We start from the raw sequence: 22124 nt of genomic DNA on the forward strand, positions 1-22124 counted from the left end.
TCTATTTTCTCATACTTCCCAACGTGCAGACTCATTGAGGGCAGGACAGTGTCAATAATATCATCAGCCCAGTGCCTGCCAGGTCACAGGCTTGTGACCAATGAAGAGTGACTGCTTACCAACTTGTATCAGATGAGTGAGTGGTATAGCCAACAGCCAGGAACAAAGAAGCTGAATTCCAAGTGACCTTTCTTCCACAACTGGAGGCTTTCCTTATCAGCTGGAATGGGCTTCTTATTCTAATAGCGTTATTTGTCAAGGGCTATAAAAACTTTTGCGGAAAACACATTCAAACATATGAAAGGCATTCACAGTTATCTCCTTTAATCCTCATATGGGTTAAATAGAATTATCTCAAACTTGTATATTAGGAAATCTACAGTGTCATTTGGTTGTACAATTTCTCCAAAGTCACCCAGAAGGGCAGCGGTGGAGCGATGGATCTTGTGCCTTGTATCTCCAGCCTGCATGAATTGTATGACCCATTTATTCTAGGATCAAAGGAATAATCAAGAGCCAAGCATGGTGGCACACACTTGTACTCAGCCCTCGTGAGGCTGAGACTTGAGGATCAAGAGTTTTAGGCCAGCGTGGGCTACACAGCAAGACCCTCTCTCTCAAAAAAAAATCAAAAAAAAACTAACAAACAAAAACCAAAAGCATGCCGGGTGCACTGGCTCACACTGTTATCCCAGCTACTCCAGAGGCAGAGATCAGAAGAATTGAGGCTTGAGGTCAGATCAGGCAATAAAAATCTGAAGCATGCCTGTCATCCCAGCTGCTTGGAAATGTATGGCCGGGGCATAAATGTGAGACCCTAGAATTAAAGCAAAAAGGGCTGGAGGTATGGCTCAAGTGCTAGAGCGCCACCTAGCAAGTATAAGGGCTTGAGTTCAAACTCCAGTACCACCAAAAAAATGTATTAAATAAAATTTAAAATAAATAAACCTTCATATCCTGTAATCACATCCTTAATTCCTAAAGCACACATTCCAGGGGACAATAGCTGGACCAGTTTACCATCTTAGGTCTGAACTTCTGCCCTAGGGCCCACACGGAGATGTTCATGCTATTTACAACAGGCAACATTCTACTTATTGAATGTAAATCTGCTAACTGTAATATTTTTCCTAAGTTTAGTTGTTATATTTGCTTAATAAAAGTTTTTTATGGCAGACCTACAGAAAAATGCACATTAAGTATACTGGCTTAATGAAATCTCACAAAGTATACACTCCACATGCCTAGCACCCATATCAAGAAATAGAAAGGTTGGGTGTGCCTTGAGTGATGGAGTGCTTGCCTAACAAGTGTGAGGTCTTGAGTTCAAACCCCTAGTACTGCCAAGAAAAAAAACATAGGGCCTCAGAAGAACCCTGTCACTATCTATTACAGGATGATACCATCTGAATTCCAACCTCAGTTTTACCTCTTTTCTACTTTATTCTACTTTACTGATAGATTTTCTTTTTCTTTTTTTCCCCATCCCTCCCACACACTGCGTCAATGAAGTTCCAGGTTCAAATGATTCCTTTCTTTGCATAAAGCCCAGTTTCTTTCCCTGGTATTTGAGGCAGTCCACATTTTGCCTCTGATCAATGTTTCCTTCTTGGCTTCTGTGATGGTTAATTTTAGATATCAACTTGACTGGGCTAAGAGATGCTCAGATAAAAGTAAAGTGCTATTTCTGGGTGTTTATGAGGGTGTTGGCAGAAAAAAAAATAGGATTTAAGTCTGTAGACTGAGTAAAAAAAATTGCCCTCACCAAGTAGGTCAGCATCACTGATCAGTTGTTGGGTGCCCAGAGAGAACAAAAAGACAGAAGGAAGACAAGTTCCTTCAGTCTGTCTTCTGGAGCTGGGACAAACACCTGTCTACTGCCCTTGGACATCGGGGGTCCACGTTCTCAGGACCTCAGACTCAGAATAAAGTATACCACCAGCTTTCTGGTTCTCCAGCTTGCAGATGGCGTATGGTGGGCCTTTCTGACATTGTAATTTTGTAAGCTAATTTCTATGACAAATTGCCTCTTATGCATCTATATATCCTATTGGTTCTGTTTCTCTGGAAAACACTGACTAATTCAGTTTCTGATTCTCCAGAAACCTGGGGATAATCCTGAGTCCTTTTTTTTTTTTTTTTTAGCAGTACTGGGGTTTGAATTCAGGGACTCATGCTTGCTGGGCAGGGGCTTTACCTCTTGAGCCACTCTGCAGTCCCTGCGTCTTTCTTTCCCTTTGTATTTCAACTTCCATCACCTCCTATCAGTTCAGTTCAACGACAGAAGTCATTGAACATAGGCCAGGAGTGTAGCTCAAGTGATAGAGTGCTTGCCTAGCTAGCAAGCTTGAGGTCCCAAGTTTCCCAGTACTGCCCCCCGCAAAGAAGTTATTGAACATTTACTGAGTACTGAATGTGTTGGGTACTACATGAAAAGCTGGCGTAAAGAGTTACAGAAGTCAAGACTGGAGGTATGGTGGCAGCAGTAGAGCGCCAGCTTTGCAAGCCTTGAGTTCAAACCCCAGACCTACCAAAAAAAAAAGGAATTCTGATATGCCCTAAAAACAGGGATGATTCTTGAAAACATTAGGCTAAGTGAAAAAAGTCAGAAACAAAAGGCCAAAATGATCTGACTCCACTTAGATGAGATACTGGAATGGGTACATTCATAGAGAGGAAATAGAATTCTGGTCACCAGGAACAGGAGACGGTGGTGGGGGAAGACCAACGAGGATTGAATGTTGAAAGGGCACAGAGTTTCAGTTTGGGGTGATAAAAAAGTTCTGGAGATGGATGGTGATGACTGTTACACAAAAATGTGAATGTATTTAATGCTATGATTATACTTAAAAAGGATTACAAGGGAAAATTTTATGTTTATTTCACTACAATGTGAATGAACCTTGAAAACATGCTAAGTGAAAAAGTCATTCACAAAAGACCATACATATGACTCATTTATTCTAATGTCCAGAGTTGGCAAATCTATAAAAAGACAGCAGAGATTAGAGGTTTCCAAGGGCTGGGGGAGAGGGGAATTGGGAAATCACGGCTAATAGTTATGAAATCTCTGAGGGGTGATGAAAATGTTCTGAAATTAGACAGTGGTAATGGTTGGACCACTGAATTTATACTTTAAAATCGTGAATGTTATGGTATACAAATTATATGTCAATTAAAAAAAAAGAAAGCATGGGTTTGTGTGGGAAGGAGTACATGGTAACACAAGTAATGCATATATCACAGTTCAGTTCCCCAACTGATGGACATCTGGGCTGTTTTCAATTTTCTTTCTTCCTCCCTTACCCTCCCCTCTCTTTCTCTTCCTCTCCTCCCCTCCCCTATCCCCTCCCCTCCTCTCCCCTTTCCTGCCCTCTCCTCCCCTCACCTCTCTTCCCTCTTCTCTCTCTCTCTCTCTCCCTCCCGTCCCTCCCTTCTCAGGTTGGCCTCAAACTTGTGATCCTCCTGCTTTAGCTTCCCAAGTACTGGTGTTAGGAGTATGTGTTACCACATCCAGCTCAAGAATAGTTTTTATAGATGGACATTTGTGATCAATTTGATATAAGAAACTCAAACTTTAAACCCTAAATTAAGCAAAATCTTATTTACAAAAATACTCTAGCCAGGTGCTGGTGGTTTACACCTGTAATCCTAGCTACTTAGGCTATTCAGAAGGCAGAGATCAGGAAGATTGTGGTTCAAGGCCAGCCCAGCCAAATAATAAGTGAGATGCCATTTCAAAATACACAACACAAAAAAGGGCTGGTGGAGTGGTTCAAGTGGTAGAATGCCTAGTAAGCATGAACCTCTGAGTACAAACCCCAGTACCATCAAAAAAAAAAAAAAAGAAAAGAAAATCAAAAAATGGGGGTCTGGGGGTGTGGCTGAGTGGTACAGTACCTGCCCAGCTTGTGTGAGATTCTGGGTTCAGTCTCCAGCACCCTTCCCACCCTATCCCACCCATGTAAAAGAAAGGGAAAGAAAAAAAAAAACTTAATTCTTTTTATTATATTTTGAATTTCATCAATTAATAAATCTGTGGAAATTTGTTTTCTCTCATTATATAAGTACCCATGTAATATTATTGATTTTGCCCCTTGGCTCATAAGACCAAAACATTTACTACCTGGCCTTTTCCAGGAAAAGCTTGCTTCTGGTTCAGACTCTAGAGAGATGCTGGGAATCATACTGGAAAATGCTGTATGAAGATGGAAGAGCCTCAAGCTACAATTACTTCTCAAAAGTAACATAGCCTGGAAATGACTGAAATTTCAATCAAATTAACCAGGTCACAAAATGTTCTTGATATGTTCCACAGATTTTAGTTACAGTAGGGGTGTGTGTGTGTGTTTGTATCAGTTGCAATAAGAAAGGTAAATGAATGGAAAATAAAAGGATTAGGAAGGGGATTGGAGGAGTGGCTCAAACCCCAGTACCACCACCAAAAAAAAAAAAAAAAAAAGTAGAGAGAGAGAAGGAAGAGAATAGAACATGCTGACTGACATGCTTGTGTATTTTTGAATTGATAACTATGAAAGCAATTCTATAAAAATAATATTAACCCCAGTACCAAAAAAAAAAAGAAAAAAATATGACATTAAACACCTATGTGTTCTATGTGTTCAAGGTTCAAGTTCTGAATAAACACTTTGTGTGAACAGTCTCATGCAATCCTCTTGAGAACCTGAAAGGCTGAGTTCCGGGCCTTTCCCTGATATCCCTGATATCAATTCCAATTAATTTCCCAGCAGTGAAAAGTAGTACCTTGAGATTAGACTTTCACTACTGAAAAACCAACCAATCAACAACAACATCAAAAATCCTAGAGGCCTGTAAGGGTCTGCACCTGTGTTGGACAAAAAGCACATACACTGTTTCTTTTTCTTTGTTTTTAAATTTTACAGTACTAGGGTTTGAATTCAGCTTACTAGGCAGGTGCTCTACCCTTGAGCCATTCCACCAGCTGTATTCTGTTTCTTTTTTGCTGGGTCATTCTTTAGACTGGGGGCCCTTGAGACGTTCTCAGAAGGGGTATGAGGTGGTCAGTTCTGTTTGGGGATGATAACAAGGGTGGTTGAAGTTCAGAGGCCTGTGAAGGGCTGGTGGAGAGGCTCAAGTGGTAGAGCGCCTGCCTAGCAAGTGAGAGGCCCTGACTTCAAAGTCCACTACCGAAAACAAACAAACAAACTACCACCACCAACAACATCAAAAATCCTAGAGGCCTGTAAGGGTCTGCACCTGTGCTGGACAAGAAGCACACTCCAGAAACACTTTCCTGCTCAAGTTGATCGCAGATTAGACAGGGTGGGCTTGGGACAAGGAGTCAAGGTTGTGGTAAGTCTAGTAGTGTTGCTATCTGACAGTCAATCCTTGGAACTGGTTCCAGGACACCTCCCACTCCCAGGGTACCTGAACCCTCAGATGCTCAAATCCTTATGGAAAATGTCAGTGTTCGCATATAACCTACACACATCCTTCCATATGGTTATCTGCCATATAGTTTGGTATGTCTAGATTACTTATAATTCCTGATACAATGTAAATGTCATGTTAGTAGTTATTATATTCTACTATTTAGGAAATAATGACAAAAAGTCTGTACATATTCAATGTAGATGCAAAATTTCCTCTCTCTTTTGCTTTTTTTTAGGGAGGGGGTTTGAACTCAGGGCCTATATCTTGAGCCACTCTACCAGTCCTTTTTTGTGGAAGGTTTTTTTGGAAATAGGGTCTTGTGGAACTATTTGCCTAGGCTGGCTTTGAACCCTGATCCTCCTGATCTCTGCCTCCTGAGTAGCTAGGATTAGAGGCCTTAACTCACCAGTGCCTGGCTCCCCCTAGTATTTTTGATTTCCAGTTGTTTGAATCTCCTGGTGGAGAACCCGTGGGTACAGCCAACTGCATTTTCAGTTTTGGAGACCAGGCAGGGCAGGTTGTCAAGGGGACATTGGAAATGTGTGTCTATATTTTCAGAAGAATGTCTGGTGTGGGGAGAGAGGTCTGGGAAGCAGGAGAAGATGGCTGACCTTCAAAAGTTTTTTTTTTGGTGGAAATGGGGTTTGAACTCAGGGCTTCATGCTTGCAAAGGCAGGCGCTCTACCACTTGAGCCATTCTGCTCTGGCTATATTTTGGAGAAGAGGTCTCGAGAACTATTTGCCCCAGTTGGCCTCAAATGGAGATCCTCCTAATCTCAGCCTCCCAAGTAGTTAGGAGTACAGGTGTGAGTCACCCGTGCCTTTGAGAAGGGGAGTGCAGGAGAAGAAATGGGGTGTAGGGGAGGAGATATTAGGGAAAACAAGCATTTCCAGAGTTGAGCCTAGAGTGGGATGGAGGGGGAAGTGCAGGACAGTAAGCAAAACTCACTGATATTATCACAAGAAAAGAGTTTCTAGGGGAACAAGTCAGTGGAATGTTACAGAGTCATTAGAGAAGAAAAGGACTTTAACCAGGCAAGTGGATTTGGCAATTAGAAGGTCACAGATAACCTTTCTGAGAAAGCTGGGAGTGACAGAGTTTGAGGAGGGGTGGGGGTGGGGGCAGGAAGGCTGGGGAGACTTTAGGATAGGGAAAAACTGTAAATGTTTGGGGAGGGAGAGAAAGACAATAAGAACGCAACAATTAGAACGCAACAATTAATGGAACAGGGCTGGGGATGTAGATAGAAGTTTAGTGTGATCCTTAGTACCAGGAAATAAATCAAATCAATTAATGGGATAAAAAATGGGGAAGGGATAAAAGCTCAGGGGTTTCTCTCTCTCTCTCTTTTTTTGGCTGCAATTGGTTTTGAACTAAGGGCATCAGGCTTGCTAGACAGGCTTTTTTGTTTTGTTTTTTAACTATGGACCACTTCACAAATTTGCTAATCTTGTATATTGTACCAACTTTAGTATGTGTGGTGCCAAAGCAAGCACTGTGAAGGGTTTTTTTTGAGATAGGTTCTTGCCTGGGCTGGCTTCGAACCAAGATCTTCCTAATTTCTGCCTCTTGAGTAAGTAGGATTATAGGCATGAGCCACCAGTGCCTGGCTAAGCTCAGGGGTCTCCACATTGGAACTCCCCTTGCATTCCACAAGATTCCACACTCCCTGCTGAGCAGAACACACAGCTTTTTTTTTTTTTTTTTAAAGCTGGTTAGAAAATGCTCTCACTGGTGTAAAAAGATTCGTATTGGGCAGTGTCTGAGCATCTGTCTGGGTACTGGTCACAGAATCTCCATCTTTTATTTTCTCCATCTTCAAGGAAGATCTAACACGTGGCCTTCCAGTGTATTCTGGATTTTTGATCCAATGCTTATATTTTATTTTTGTTTTTTTGAGAAAGGGTCTTGTTAGGTAGCCAAGGCTGGCCTTGAATTCGAAATCCTATTGCCTTGGTCTCTACAGAGTGCTGGCATTAAAGATATGTACCACCACACCCGACTCAATAGTTGTATTTTAAAAATGCAAAAAATTCTTACAGAAGTTCAAGTACACATTGATTCTTAAAGGCACGGCTGCTTACACTTGCCACTTGCGTACTTTATAAAGTTGCTAGTTTTCTAGTGTCTTGATCTGAGAGATGCTAGTTCCCAGAACTTGCAAACGCGCAGACAATCCCAATGATAAAATCTGCTTGTTGCCGTGTGAAGTCAGACAAGGGCTCAAGAGTTGTCCGAAGAAGTATTGAATTTATTATTCGCTCAGTAAAGCAACCAAGGCAGTAGTTTCAAGATGGAACGCTGTTACTATTTTTTGGGGGGGGCAGGGGATATGCACACTGATGGTTTCTTCTGTGGTTCCCAAGTGTGGGCCCCAGACCAGCGGCATCAGCATCACCTGGGAACTTGTAGAGACATGCAAATTCTGGAGCCTCTCTGTAGACCTCCATCTTCAGCTCCTCTGGTGGTGGGGCCCAGCCAGGGCGTCCTTAAGTGAAGTCCCCATGGCCAGGCTGCCGCACGCAGAAGACTGAGCGGGGGTTTTTACCCATAGCCCAAGCACCTGATTCCTGGGCATCACGGGGTGTCATTTTAGAATTGCAGAATTCCGGGCGGTACCCCAACTCACTAGATCAGAACGTGCTTCTAGCACGCTCCCCCTGAGAACTCAAGGGCGAGAAGCCCGAGTCTCGGTTACCGCGTGTGCGTCTGGCAACGCGGACCTCTGGACCCGAGTTGCAGCAACCTGACGGCCTAATTGGAGAAGCGTGTTTGAAAGCGGTTACTCCACCCATTGAGCGCCGTGCACCGCCCACTGCCTGAGATCACGGTGCAGCGATGGCAGGGCTCCGGGACCAGCAGCATAAAAGGGAGCATCTGGAGGGGAGAGTCCTGGGCGAGCGCTCGGCCTTCCAGGTGGGTCCCCGGAGCAGGTGTGACGGGGAAGGTCGGGGGGTGGGGGCGAGCTGGCCGCTGGGGGAGGGAAAGGGAAGGAAGGACCGGGAAGGGGACGGCTGGTGCGCGGTCGGGGATGCTCGGGGGAGCGCTCCCGGGTCCCCCCTCCCTTGGCCGGCCCGAGGGCGGGGGTCGGGGGAGGGGAGGGAGGTGGGCCCCAAGGCCGGCGCGGGGGCGGGCGGCTCCGCGGCTCCCCGCCCCCGGCCCGCCCCTCCGCGGCGCCATTTTGCAGGCTGCTGACGCGGGGACCGGAGGCGGTGGCTACGGCTGGCACTGCGACGCCGAGGCGCGGCGGCGGCGAACGGGAGCCTAGCGAGCTGCAGCCAGGTGAGAGCCGAGCCGCCGCGCCCCACGCCTCGCCCGCGGGCTGCACCTGTCGGCCGGGTGGCCCGCTGCCCGCCGCGCCCACGAGGCCGGCCTGGCACGGCCCCCGCGCGCTGTCACCGACCCCGCGTCGCGGCCTGCGTCCTCCCGTACGACCGCTGTGCTGGGGCCGCGCGGGACGGGATGCCGGGCGTCCCCAGCCTCTGCTGCTGGTGGCCGGGCCTTGCCAGTCCTCAGGCCGCGTTTGCCGGGTGGTAAGTGGGGTTCCCCCCCCACCACCCCGGGACCCGCTGGCCGCCACCGCCTCCTCCCGCGTGCAGCGTCCGCGAGTCCTTGGTTCGCACCCCTCGCCCCTCCCCAGATGGTGCGAGTCCGCTCCCCGCGTCCCCCGGAATTCGGGGCCCTTCGGAGGGGTGGCAGGGGGTGGCAGGGGTAGGGGGATGCCTTTCCTATTGCTTCCCTCCTACAAAGGCTGTGCCAAGTAATTTTAGAAGCCGCTGCTCCGAACTCAGGGCCTTTCTCTTTGGCCTGTCCCCCCCCCCGCCCCCACTCCCCGGGGTCGCGGGCCTCCCATCTTGCCACCTTTCTGGATACAGAAAATGACATTTCGAGTGTGACTGCTTTAAGGGCTTAGAATTTTCTCCTTATGGCCCTGCATCGGATGGGTGGTTGGTGGGAACTCGGCCTGTGGACCAGGAGGTTTTAAGCATGACTGATGGGAAATGAGTGGTTGTCGGGAAAGGAGGGCAAGTGCAGGTGGAAGAAAGTTACTTGTGAGGGCTTTCTGGAGGCCGGGTCGTTTGCAGGAGCTGTTAATTTTATTTTTGCCATGCTGGGAGATGGAAGGTGAAAGATGCTGCCTGCTGACATTTGGGTCATCCGTGAGCGGAGAAGGCCAGGGATATGTGAGGACATGGACCAGAGTCTGGACACATTTGGCTTCAGCAGTCATTGGCCATGTGACCTCCCTCAGCCGGTTTCCTCCTCTCCAAAGCAAAAGGCTAGAATCAGGCCTGAGCCTTTTTATTTTTATGGTTTTGTACTTGAGTACTGTTAGGCTCTGGCCTCACCCTTTCCAGTTGTCTACATCTACCTTTTCACCTTTGCTCCTGACTGCCCGACACCCTGAAGGTGGTTGACTCTGAGATTTTAAAGGGTCCATTCAGCTCAAACATTCAGAGCTCTGGGTTAGAGTTAACCCTATAGGAGATGCAGAATTACTGTCCATTCTTCACTATTCCAAACATTTAATGCTTTTGAGCACTGGTGGATGTGTGCAGTGTAAGCCCTCATGACTTACCTGTGAGTTAAAAGGCTTCAGGTGTGTCCAACCAGCTACCCGGTCCACCTGACATCCCCAGTGTGGGGGTATCTGTTTTTAGAGTATTTCCTTTGCTAAAATGGCGACTGGCTTCTTTTTATACCAGAGCATTTTTTTCTTTGCTTTCTTCGCTTGGAATGGGAAGTGATTTTTGTAAGAAAGTAGGTATTTCAGGAACTTTTTGTTGACAGTTCCCCCGTGCATCCTTCCCCACCCCCCCCATAGTTGTATGGCACTTGTGTTTTCTGACTAGCACACTAGGCTGAGATTAAACGTCTATGAAGATGTGTAAGGTGACATTGTGGCACATGCCTGTGATCCCATCACTTGGGAGGTGGAGGCAGGAAGATCCGGAGTTGAAAGCCAGCCTGGGCTACATAGAGAAATTGTATCCAACAACAACAATAAAAGGACTGGAGGTGTGGCTCAAGTGGTAGAGCACTGGCCTAGCAATCAGACACACTGAGTTCAAACCCCATTACCACCCCTCAAAAAAAGAAGTTGAAAAAATGCTTTGAAAGAACTGGCTAGACTGCCTGTCTCATTTGTGTATGACTAGTAGTCTTCCTATGACAAGAGTCTAGTAGATTTTGTATGACAGGAATGAGTTATGTGTAGCCTGTCACCCATCCATCCATCTGTCCATTTGCCCCTCCCCCTATTAATTTGGTGCCAAGTACGTTTGAACAAATTATTCCTGATTAAAACCCAGGCTATTTGCACTCAAGGAGTAGAAGGTCTAGTTTGTTGGTTATTGGAAATATTGAGTTGGCTATTGCTGTATTTTTCAGTGTCTCAGTAAGACAAACCTGGTCTCGATCTAGGAACCTATATCTGATTTCCACTGTGGGTTAAGGAATTTCCTCATTTTGGCTAAGGAAATTAAAAGTCAGCAGTAATAATTTGCATCTATATGGTGCTTTGTACCTGTAAATGGAATCTTTTAAAAACCTTATTTTTATTTAAACTGGTTACTCTTTTTAAATTTAAAAATCTTAAAACCCTTCCTGACCTGTTTCCAGGCCTTGCTCATAAAACTCCCACACACCAGTCTGTTGGTTCCCAAGTGTGATAACCTTATTAATTCATTTTTACACCCTGTTGTTCTTCCTACTTGTTTTTTTTGAGGGCTGAGGGTCTGGACTAAGCTGTGCATTACTGCCTCCAGTTTAAATGAGCCCTTTGTGTGCCCCATGTCACTCTTCTCATTTTCCTCCTGGTTTTTGCTATTTCTAGCCTGTTACTTTAACAGGAGTTCTAGTTTGTTGGTGCTTCCATAATTGAGTTCTGCTTTCTTATAGACCTTTCCTTATTTATGTATTTAGTGGTACTGGGGTTTGAACTCAGATCCTATACCTTGAGCCACTCCATCAGCCCTTTTTTTGTGAATGATTTTTTCGAGATAGGGTCTCCTGAACTATTTTTGCCCAGGTCGCTTCGATCTGCGATCTTCCTGATCTCTGCCTCCTGAGTAGCTAGGATTACAGATGTGAGCCTCTGGTGTCTGGCTTATTTTATTTTTAAATATTTATTTTTTCTGGTTGTGGGGATTGAACCCAGAGCCTCATGCAAACTGCGCTCCTAGCTCTTTTGTCTTTTTGTTTTTGAGATAGGGTCTCACAGACACTGAACTTTACCCTCAAACTCCTGATCCTCCCACCTTTGCTCCCTAAGTGCTAGAGTTACAGCCGACTGGCTGTCCTCAAACTCCTTGTTCAAGTGACCGCCTGTCCCAGCTTCCCTAGGAGCTGGGCCACCACTCGCAGCCTTTCATGCCTTTACTACATTGAGTACCTACTTTGTGAAGGGCAGTGTTCTTGGTGGTTAGATCCTGCAGGAAGATTCCCTGCCCAAATGGAACTTGTACGTTAGTAAGGAAGGCAGATAAAAGACTTACAGATTAAAGAATCTGACAGACCTGGGGTCATTAAGTGCCGTAGCAAAATATGGCAGTCTTCTCATTTTCTCAGCAGAGTGGGAGACTTAGTTAAGCACAGAAATTTACTTTTTAAAGCTCTTGGAGGATGGGAATTCCAAGGTCAAGGCTCTGGCATGTTTGGTTTCTGGTGTGGGCTCTTTGTTTGACTTGTAGGAGGCTATCTTCTCATTGAGTGATCTTATGGCCTTTTCTCAGTGTCATCTCTCCCTGTTCTTCCCCCCCCCCCCCCCCCCCCGCCACCACCCCCGTGCTAGGGATTGAACCCAGGGCTCTGCCATGCTGACTAACTGAACTCATACTCTACCACTGAACTATACCCCCAGCCCTTTTTTTTTTTTTTTTTTTTTTTTGGTGGGACTGGGTTTTGAACTCAGGGCTTCACTCTTGCAAAGGCAAAGGAGGCACGCGCTACAGTTTAAACCACACCTCCAGTCCATTTCTCTCTGTTATTTTTAGATTGGGTCTCAAACCTTGATCCTTCTGATCTCAGCTTCCCACCAAATAGCTAGGATTGTAGGTATGAGCCATAGGCGCCTGGCTTGATTTAATTTTTAACAGGAACACTTGGGCTATTGCTATGTGGGAACAGATGGAAGGCAGGGTAGGGCTGAGGGTGGTAGGTGGGACCAGGGTGATGGCTGGGGAGGAGGAGGGTAGGAGAAAGACACTGAGAAGTGATTGGATTCTAAGGTAGGGCTGAGGTGATATCCTGATGGACCAGGCGTGAGGAGAGAAGGTTCCTGGCCTGAGCACCTAGAGAGAAAGTGACCATGAGCTGAGGTGCCTCAGAAGCAAGTTCAGGGCATGTGAAGTTGTGATGCCAATCTGGTACATCCATGTGGGGAAATAATATCCAGTGTTTCTGGGATTTCTCCTCACCTGGAAATGTAAATCTTCTTGTCCTCTATCTTAATTCTCTCCTCTTTCTGCCTAGGTGACTTCTAAGGCTCTGCAAGGGAATTCACTCCATGAAAGAGAATGGCTTTCTCTAGTCCACGGCCAGGGGTTCTTTCTATAGGCCTTTTTTTTTTTTTTTTGTGGTACAGGGACTTGAACTCAGGGCCTATACCTTGAACCACTCAACTAGCCCTTTTTTTGTGATGGGTTTTTTCGAGAAAGGGTCTCGAGAGCTATTTACCTGTGTTGTAATCCTGATCTCTGCCCACTGAGTAGCTAGGATTACAGGTGTGAGCCATCTTCTTTCTATAGGTTTTGTCCAAAGCAGCTGATGGTCAGGCTTTCTTGTGTCAGTTGCCCTTGGGCATCTCATTGAGTACCTGGTGAAAGTCACCTGTCTAGATGACTACTTCTTATATGTGTGTGAATCTTAACAGAGTTGAGTCCACATCTCCTAAGTTGAATGTGAGTATAGCCTCATAAGATGCACCTCTCTGTAGGAACCTGTCTAGGCAATATTGGGGACTCTAGAAAGATAAGACAGTGAGTCCTTGTGGTAAGACCAATGAAATAATGCTGGTGCTGATGGTGTAAATGATGTGCTGGGCACTTGAGATCATTGTTGCTTGTCCTACCAACTGGCAGGCAGGGTGCTTCTGGTCTGCATTTTATACAGGAAGGAAGTCTGGAGCTCCAGCAACTTCTATTAGTTAACTTTTAGGTCTTGAATTCTCCCAACACTCCATGAAACTTTGGAGACCTTAATGATAGAGCACTGTTTCCAGCTTTTATCTGAGCTCTGTGTTTCTAAGTTCCTGTTGGTATAGAAGAGGGCAGGAAAGCCAGTGACTCTTGGGTGCCAGTTGCTCTGCCTAGCACTTCTATTTTTACTACTGTCATTTAGTCACATTAACCCTGTGGGATAGGTCTTAACTATTCACATTTTATCCTGGGGATGCTGAGGTTTGGGGGTCATAATGCCTCTGAGTAGCAGAGTAATGATTTGGCCCCACCCAGGCTGGTCAGTTATCAACCTCAAAGTGAGACTCTAATTATATTATGTCTGTGTTCTAGGGTGCTTTTAAAGGACTTGGGGTTGAAAGTCCCCCCAAGGGGACTGGGCTGGAAGGTTGGGAACAACGTTCCAGATGGAGGGATCAGTGACAGCAAAGAGTGAAGGTGGAGAGACATGTGAAAGGGAGCAAGTAAAGGATGTGATGGGGATAAGGCCCAAAGGGGCCTTTGACCCTGTATCATGGTGGAAGGCAATCAGGTTCTCAGAAGAGATGATGTGTTCAGATGAGCATTTGAGAAAACTTCCAAGACAGAGTGGAGGGGACACTGGGAGGAGGCTGAGGCTGAAGATTAGCTTCCTTCTGCGGGGTTCATTTGTGGCTACAGTGTTTTCCTCTATGTGCCCTAGCTTGGAACTCCTTTTGTTAGTGCCCCTTTTGTCCCTGTAGGAATTTTCCCTGACCCTTCCACCTCCACCTCACGTTTTCTTTTTCTTTTTCTTTTTTTTAACACCAGCTTCCATTTGCTCAAGTAAATCAAACATACCATCAGCTTCATTCACTTAATTAAATTTGAATAAGCTTTTTCATTGTGGACCATCATTTCATCACAGAGGTCTTGGTTTTATGGCTCTGGGGATAGTCTTCACCCTACTTTTGACTTCGGGAAGGACATGCTATTTGTCCTACATTCTACGTTAGGATTTCATCCTCAAGTCTAGTTTGGCTTTATTGTCTTTCGCATCGCTGGCTAAAATCCTTTGCCGTCTTGAAAGGCAAATCACCTTGGCTGGGGACTACAACCTCTTTCTTGTCTAACATGGTAGCTCTTATATGTCACAGTTTCTCATTCAGGAGTTCAAATCCCAGTACCACCAAAAAAGAAAAAAGGAAAACTTACGCAGAGTTTCTCATTCAGAAGTTCAGGGAGGGCCCAGAAATTTGCGTTTCTAATAAGTTCCCAGGTGCTGATTTCTCTGTTCTTGCAAAGCTGTGTTGCAACACACCCATGCTTCCTCAAGAGGCTGAATAATCTGCAAGCCTAAACTATTTACTGTCTGACCCTTTATAAGAAAAGATTTGCTGACCCCTGCTTCACAGCAAGATGGAGGTGTGACCAGTGCCGACAGTTTACTGTTGAGTTCATTTGTTTATTTTTGTCAAGAGCTTTTTATTTTTTAAGACATTGCTTCACAAAATATTCCACAAACGAATGATTTGGGGGAATACATGAATATACTGAAGTGTTTGGGAATATAACAAGCATGACACTTCTTTTAAGTCTTCTGTTTCATCTAAAACTTGATGAATTTTTTATTCTATCCCAGAAACATCAGTGCTTGTTTTAATGAGACATTTTCCCTCTTTACTCTTTGAGTGAAGTCCACACTGCTAGATATGTCACTTTTGATCCTTGCCTCCACCCCACTTGAGAAATGCTCAGTTAAGATTTTAATTTTTTTTGTCCTATGTTGCAAATACTTTTCTTAGACTTTGAATTCAAATTTGTCAATTTTTTTTCTTTCTCATGCCTTTTTTACCCCAAGACTTTGTAAATATTCTTCATTTTCTTAGTTCTTACAAAGTTTGGTTATAATTAATCTGATACTTGTATTGGAGTATGGTATGAAGTAAGGATTATTTTCCCCTCTAGTTTACATTTTTCCCATTGTCATTCATTCATTATTAATTTATTAACTTAATCCTTTTCATTATATGCTGACTCCTTGGACATGTTCTGGGACTTATGTTTTATTTATCTGTGTATTACTTTGCCATGAGCTTTCTATTTTAATAATTATAATCACTTTATAGTTGGCTTTATTATCTGGTAGTGCCTACACTCAATTTTTTTCCCCCAGTGTTTTTCAATTTAGGATTTCGGAATACTTTAATTATTTATTTATTTTGGCAGTACTGGAGATTGGAACTCGGGACCTCATGCTTGCTAGGCAGATTCTCTACCATTTGACCTACTCTGCCAGCCAGCCAGCTTTGTGTGTGTGTGTGTGTGTGTGTGTGTGTGTGTGTGTTGGATATTTTCAAGGTAGGGTTTCACAATCTATTTGTCGTGTCTGGCTTTGAACCTTGATCTTCCTGATCTCTGCCTCTCAAGTAGCTAGAATTACAGGTGTGAGGCACCGGAGCCCAGCTTCAAAATACTTTAAATGGAAAATTTCACTTGTAATTCTAGCTACGTAGGAGATCCAGGAGGATTGAGGTTTGAGACCAACTCAGGCAAATAGTTCTGAGACCCCCATCTCCAAAGTAACCAGAGAAAAATGAGCTGGAGGTATGGTTCAAGAGGTAGAGCACCTGCTTTGCAAGTGCAAAGCCCTGAGTTCAAACTTCAGTCCCACCAAAACAAACAAACAAAAACAAAAACTAAATGGGAAATTGCATTAAATGTATAAATTAATCGGGAGAAACTTGTCATTGGCCCGGCCTCTGTGCATGCTAGGGAAGGACTCTACCACTGAGCTAAACCCCAGCCTATCTTTATAATACTAAGTTGTTCTGACCATGGACAGGGCAAAGTCACTGTGTCTAGAGTTTTCCTAACAATGGTCTATACTTGTTCACTTTACTTTATTTAGAAGTATTTTCCATTTAGAACGAGATTATCTCCCTTTCTTGTCCCCTCTTCCCTATTTCCACGCTAGTAAAGAACAAGTGTGAGGAACATTTGCTGCTCCTCGTCTGAATGCAACTGTACTACTCAGGGGTAGTTAATACTAGCCAAAATCTGTGGCCTACTGAAATAAAAATTTACTTCTTGCCCATATTTTTCTGGGTGCCTCTCCTCAGTAGTGGCTTAAGGATCTAGGCTCCTTCTATCCTTTTTTTTTTTTTTTTTTTTTTGACAGTACTTGCGCTTGTTAGGCAGGCATTCTACTACTTGAGCCTGTTTTTCAGACAGGGTCTCCTTTGCCTGGGCCCTTCTCACATCACCATCCTCCTACCTACACCTCCCATGTAGCTGAGACCAGAGGTGTGCTCCACCATGCCCGGCTTTATTGAGATGTCGGGGAAGGAAGGAGTCTCGCTAACTTTTTGATTGAAGTGGGAAGGTACTTGCTAACTTTTTTGTCCAGGTTGGTCTTGAATCAAACCTTGATCTTCCTAATTTCTGCCTTCGAAGTTTTTTTTTTTTTTTTTTCCCAGCTGTGACTCCAGACGAGATGCAGGGAGGAGTTTTACAGTCTCTTCTCTGGGTTTTATGGAGGTTTCCTTTCCCCTTCTGTGTTAACCTCTTAAGGCACTGCATCAACCTTAAGAGGGTGCCGGAAAGGGCGTTTTTTGTTGTTTGTTTGTTTGTTTTTGTTTTAAGAGTCTCATTCTGTAGTTCAGGCTGGCTTCAAACTTGCTGTCTTCCTGCTTCAGCCTCCCATGTGCTGGGATTGCAGGCATGCACCACTATCAATGCATGCTCCTTCTGCCTTACAGCACTGTTGACTTTGAGATGTGACCTTGGGCTGCTCAGTGATGGAGCAGGTGCCTAGCATGTACAAAGCCCCTGGCACTGAAAAAAAACCAAAATGTGGTCTCTGAATTTGCCATGTAATTTTGTGCGTAGAAGATTTTTTTTTTTTTTTTTATGGACCATGCTTGGAAGTAATATTTCCTCCACAATCTGTTGGCCCTGTCTTAGATGCAAGAGGCCCAGGAAATGAAGTCTTTTTATGTGTTTGCAAGGAAAATGAAATGTGATCATGGTCGGTTCTTTTTATTCTTAATTTTTTTTGGAATGAAATATACACACACTTTTTTTTTTTCCTGTGGCACTGAGGTTTGAATTCAGAGGTTTGAATTCAGAGTCTCATGCTTGCTAGGCAGGTGCTCTTACTGCTTGAACCACTCTGCCAGTCTTTTTTTTTTTTTTTTTGAGATAGGGTCTCCTTTTGCCTCCTGAGTAGCTAGGATTACAGGCGTGAGCAGCTGGAGCCCAGCGCTAAAATTTTTATATTAAATCTTTAACATATTAAAGATGTATCCTATTTTTTTTTATTTTATTATTCATATGTGCATACAAGGCTTGGGTCATTTCTCCCCCCTACCCCCACCCCCAAGATGTATCCTATTGTCTGTCTTCCACTGCATTATAATAGCATAAGGTTTTTTTTTTTGTGCTTTAAGCCCAGTTAAGGGCCTTTGAGTGCTCTACTACTGAGCTGTATCCTCGGCCTCTGACATATTGTTGTTACTATTATTTTTTAATGAACAAAGCCCACCTTGACATTGACCCTGGGATCCCTGGTAGAATCTACCAGTGATTCAAGCAGTAAGAGCACCTATCTAGCAAGCATGAGACCCTGAATTCAAACCCCAGTGCCGCAAAAAAAAACAAAAAACCTACCTGTTGTTGTGGTAGTTTTCCAGTAAGTTCTGTTTTCCCTTTTGATAGGAGGGTGACCTCAAGAGTCCTCACCAGAAGAACTCCGGCGAGATGGAGCTTCAGGCTCATCCAAGGGCTTCTGTTTTTAGCTCATGCTGTTGTATTTTGCAGCTGCTTGCATCTTTTATGTAGAGATTTTTTGAAAATGTTCTCTTCCTTATAAGTTTTCTGTGTTTTTGTTTTGCTTTATTCTTTCACCCATGAACTCAGTATAAGCAGTGTTGATTGGTTGCTCTTTCTCCCCTCGATCCTCAACTAGCACACCTGACCCTGTGTTACACCTTGTGACACCCAGTGTGAGTTGGGGCCCTCCCCTTTCCTGATTGCCCATCCTGTGACCCTGCATTGTCCCCAGTGATTGGTACAGGGTATGTGTTCCCTTCTGTCATTATTCCTTCTGGGGTCTGCTGTAGACTCCACTAGAGGAACTGTAGGTTTAGTGGGAGCAGAAAGCTTCTCTGAGTGCTTGGCAGAAGCCTGGGAGATGGACTGGGCAGGGAATATATTACTACATGTGACCTGAGAAAACAGTACAAGGTCAAATTCACTTTTTCTGGTGTTTAGTTTACTTAGAGTAATGTGCCAGAGTGCCTTCAACTATTTTTTTTAATTTCTGTTTTTGGCTCTGAGATCTCACATTTCTGTTTTATTTCTTGAAGTGTCTGTCAACTCCTAAAATACATTTTCCAGACTCTGTTTTGACTGACCTACTTTTCATCTACATATCTATCTATCTATCTATCTTGGTGTATGTATTTCAAACAAAAGTTTCATAGAATTACCACATTACTTTGCATGCTGTGTATTCTGATTTTTTTTCTATTCCTATTTCATGAAAAAAATACTTGGTTATGATACCCTAAATTGATTTTATGACCTGGTATAAATACATGGTTATGAAGTTAGGCCTTTGGGTTCAAAAGGTTTTTTATTCACAGACTCCTATGAAAAAGGAACCCTGTGAATTCTGTGGGAATGCTGGTGTGGGGGCTTGGGGAGGCTTCCTGATACTCAGAATAATACTAAAAAGAAGCTTTATTGAGATAACTCAACATACCATACACTTGCCCTTTTAAAAGACACTCTGGTTGTTTTTTAGCATATTCACTGAGTTTTAGAACCACTACTACCTAATCTCAGAGCATTTTTCCCTCCTTTGCCCCATCCCCTGGCAACGTGTAATCTATAGATTGTAATCTATAGATTGCCTAAACTGACATATAAACAGAATCATACAATTTGTGGTCTTTCTCTCTCTTTTTTTTCCCCCCTTCCATTACTTACCCTTTTTCCTTTGCTTTTTTTTCTTTTTATTTGGTGGTTCTGGGGTTTGAACTCAGGGCCTCATGCTTGCTAGGCAGGTGCTTTACCATGTGAGCCACTCTACCAGCCCTTTTTTTGTGATGGGCTTTTTTGAGATAGGGTCTCCATAAATTGTTTTCCTGGGGCTGACATTGAACCATGATCCTCCTGATCTCTGCCTCTTGAGTAGCTAGGATTACAGGTGTGAGCCACCAGCACCCGGCTCATTCTTTGTTCTTAATGCCCTGTGTCTTAGTCCCTTAAGTGGTACGTAATTTGGAAATATTTTCTGCCATCTTGTGGATTGTCTCTTCACCTTCCTGCTGCTGTCATTTGAGACACATATTTTAATTTTGATAAAGTCTGAGATTTTTATAGTTTTTAGATCTTTGATTTACTTCTGTGATCCATTTTGAGTTTGTTTGGAGGTAGTGGGATCCAACCTCATTCTTTTACAGGTATTTCAGCACCACTTGTTGACAAGACAACCCTTTCCCCACTGAGTTTGTCATGACACATTTTTAAAGATTGGAAGTTAAGGTTTATTTCTGGATTCTCAGTTATATTCTGTTAGTTTGTATGTCTATCCTTATCAGTTTGTTTTTTTTTGTTTTTTTTGGTGAGACTGGGGTTTGAATTCAGGGCTTTGCACTTGCAAAGCAGGCATTCTAACCCTTGAGTCATGCCCCTGGTCCATTTTTGCTCTGGTTATTTTGGAGAGTGGGTCTCAAAAGTATTTTGCCCAGGCTGGCCTCGATCCTCAGTCCTCCCAATCTCAGCCTCCTAAGTAGCTAGGATTACAGACTTGAACCACTATATTAAGTTTGAAATTGGGAAAAGTCTTCCAGTTTTGTTCTTTTTATTGGTTAGGAGATGCTTTGGCTATTGGTCCTATATGAGTTTCAGGATCAGTTTGTTATTTTTTTGCCAAAAGAGACAGATGGATGATTGCATTGAATTGTTAGATCAGTTTGGGTAGTAGTATCAAGAATTTCATTTTGTTTTTTAGGTGCTGGGGATTGAACCTTGGGCCTCATGCATGCGAGGCAGCTGCTCTACCATTGAGCTATACCCCGAGTGCTTTCAACTGAAAAATTTCAGAGACAGTATTTGTGTCCAATAGGAGCAATGCATTCTGATACTTTCTTTTATCCTAGTCTACTTTTTTTCTTTTTGACATTTTTGAGATTGGGGGCTCTATGTATATAGCTCAGGCTGACCTCGAACTTTCACTCTTCCTGCCTCCCAGGTGCTGGGATTACAGGTGCACCCACGTGCCTCATTTTTCTATTTTTTTTGTTGGTTTTATTAAAAACAAAACAAAACACTGACCTCAGACAGCTCTGTTGTTTGAAAAATGCTTGAAATCAGTTATACCTAACTTGAACAGAACTTTAGGGGACTTTTAAAACAACTGGGGATTCCTCCTCATCTCATCTCTGACATTGGGATGCAGTTATCAGGAGTAAGTTCACCCTGAGTATTGGAGTCAGGCGGTTTCAGTGTATAGCCAGAGAGGAAAACCACTGTAATGAACAGAAGTGCAGATTTTTACCACTTCTACTTGGCATAGTTGACTGAACATGCGATGGGGAGGAAATGCGCACGTTACTAACTATAACTCTTGCGTTGTGTCCCTTTTGCTGACGGATGTATTAGAGGTCTGTTTGCACACTATCTCAATTTAATGTGATCACTGATGCTCTCTGGAGAAGTTATATGATTTTTGAAATTGATTTTTCCATGGGTGTGTAGAGTTGTTCTTGGACTATGGGGGGAGGGGGAGAGGGGGAGAGAAGAGAAGAGTCCCTGGAGAGTGTCACTTCTCAGGAATTTTTGTTCATTTTGCCTTTGCAATGGGAAATGGATTAAGAAAAATGCACAGGAAACTAACAGCTATCTTAGGAACTGTCATAAAGAAAACACTGAAGCTATTGGCTGGAATTCCTGCTGAAGTATGTGAAGCTATTGGTCAGAATTACTATCAGAATTACCATAAAAACATCTGGAAGTGGGACTGGCATCCTGTTCTATAGATAGTAAGAAATACTAGGATTGTGGTGAAATAAAGCAGTTTATTTTACTAAGTATTCTTTTTCTCTGATTGTGTTTGAAAGTATGTTTTCTATGTGTGTATAAATGTACACATATATATTATATATAATTAATTGTGTTTGTTTCAAAATAGAGACCATACAAAGGCTTTTGTGACCTTTTTTATGTAGTAATATGTCTCAGGAATGTGACTAAATCATTAAATAGTTCTTTAAAACATGATTTAAAACAATTTTTTTGGCAGTGCTGAGGTTTGAATTCTGGGCCTCATGCTTGGTAGGTAGGTGCTCTGCCACTTGAGCCACTCCTCCAGCCCTAAAACATGATTTTAGCAGCTCGTTTGTGCTGAATGCATTGTGTTTTACTTGACAAGTCCTTGTACTGTTGAGTCTTTGGCTCATGAGCCTTTTTCCCCTGTGGTGAACATAATATAATGCTGATCTGCCTTTGCATAAATCTTTGTAAGTTTTCTGGTTATTTAAGTTTTTGAAAGGGGCATCATTTTT

At 43.6% G+C, this 22124-nt stretch overlaps 1 protein-coding gene and 1 non-coding gene across 8 annotated transcripts in view; one reads left to right on the forward strand and one right to left on the reverse strand.

Moving 5' to 3' along the window:
* The first annotated feature begins 8087 nt into the window (after window positions 1–8087).
* The window catches only part of Slc23a2 (solute carrier family 23 member 2), a 105186-nt gene continuing 91149 nt past the window's right edge, over window positions 8088–22124 (forward strand). The window contains exon 1 of one of the 7 annotated variants that reach the window (XM_074074391.1): window positions 8088–8332. The gene's annotated coding sequence lies outside the window, so the exon portion shown is untranslated. Of the gene's footprint in view, window positions 8333–8565; window positions 8699–8838; window positions 8950–22124 lie in introns of those variants that run through there. The other 6 variants (XM_074074392.1, XM_074074389.1, XM_020184030.2 and 3 more) reach the window with 6 other exon arrangements.
* LOC141423776 (small nucleolar RNA SNORA26) lies at window positions 17029–17150 on the reverse strand. Its single transcript, XR_012448584.1, has one exon. It is a non-coding gene; the product is annotated as a small nucleolar RNA SNORA26 (small nucleolar RNA).

The sequence above is a fragment of the Castor canadensis genome, chromosome 5 (assembly GCF_047511655.1).
Source record: "Castor canadensis chromosome 5, mCasCan1.hap1v2, whole genome shotgun sequence".
Classification (NCBI taxonomy): Eukaryota; Metazoa; Chordata; class Mammalia; order Rodentia; family Castoridae; genus Castor; species Castor canadensis.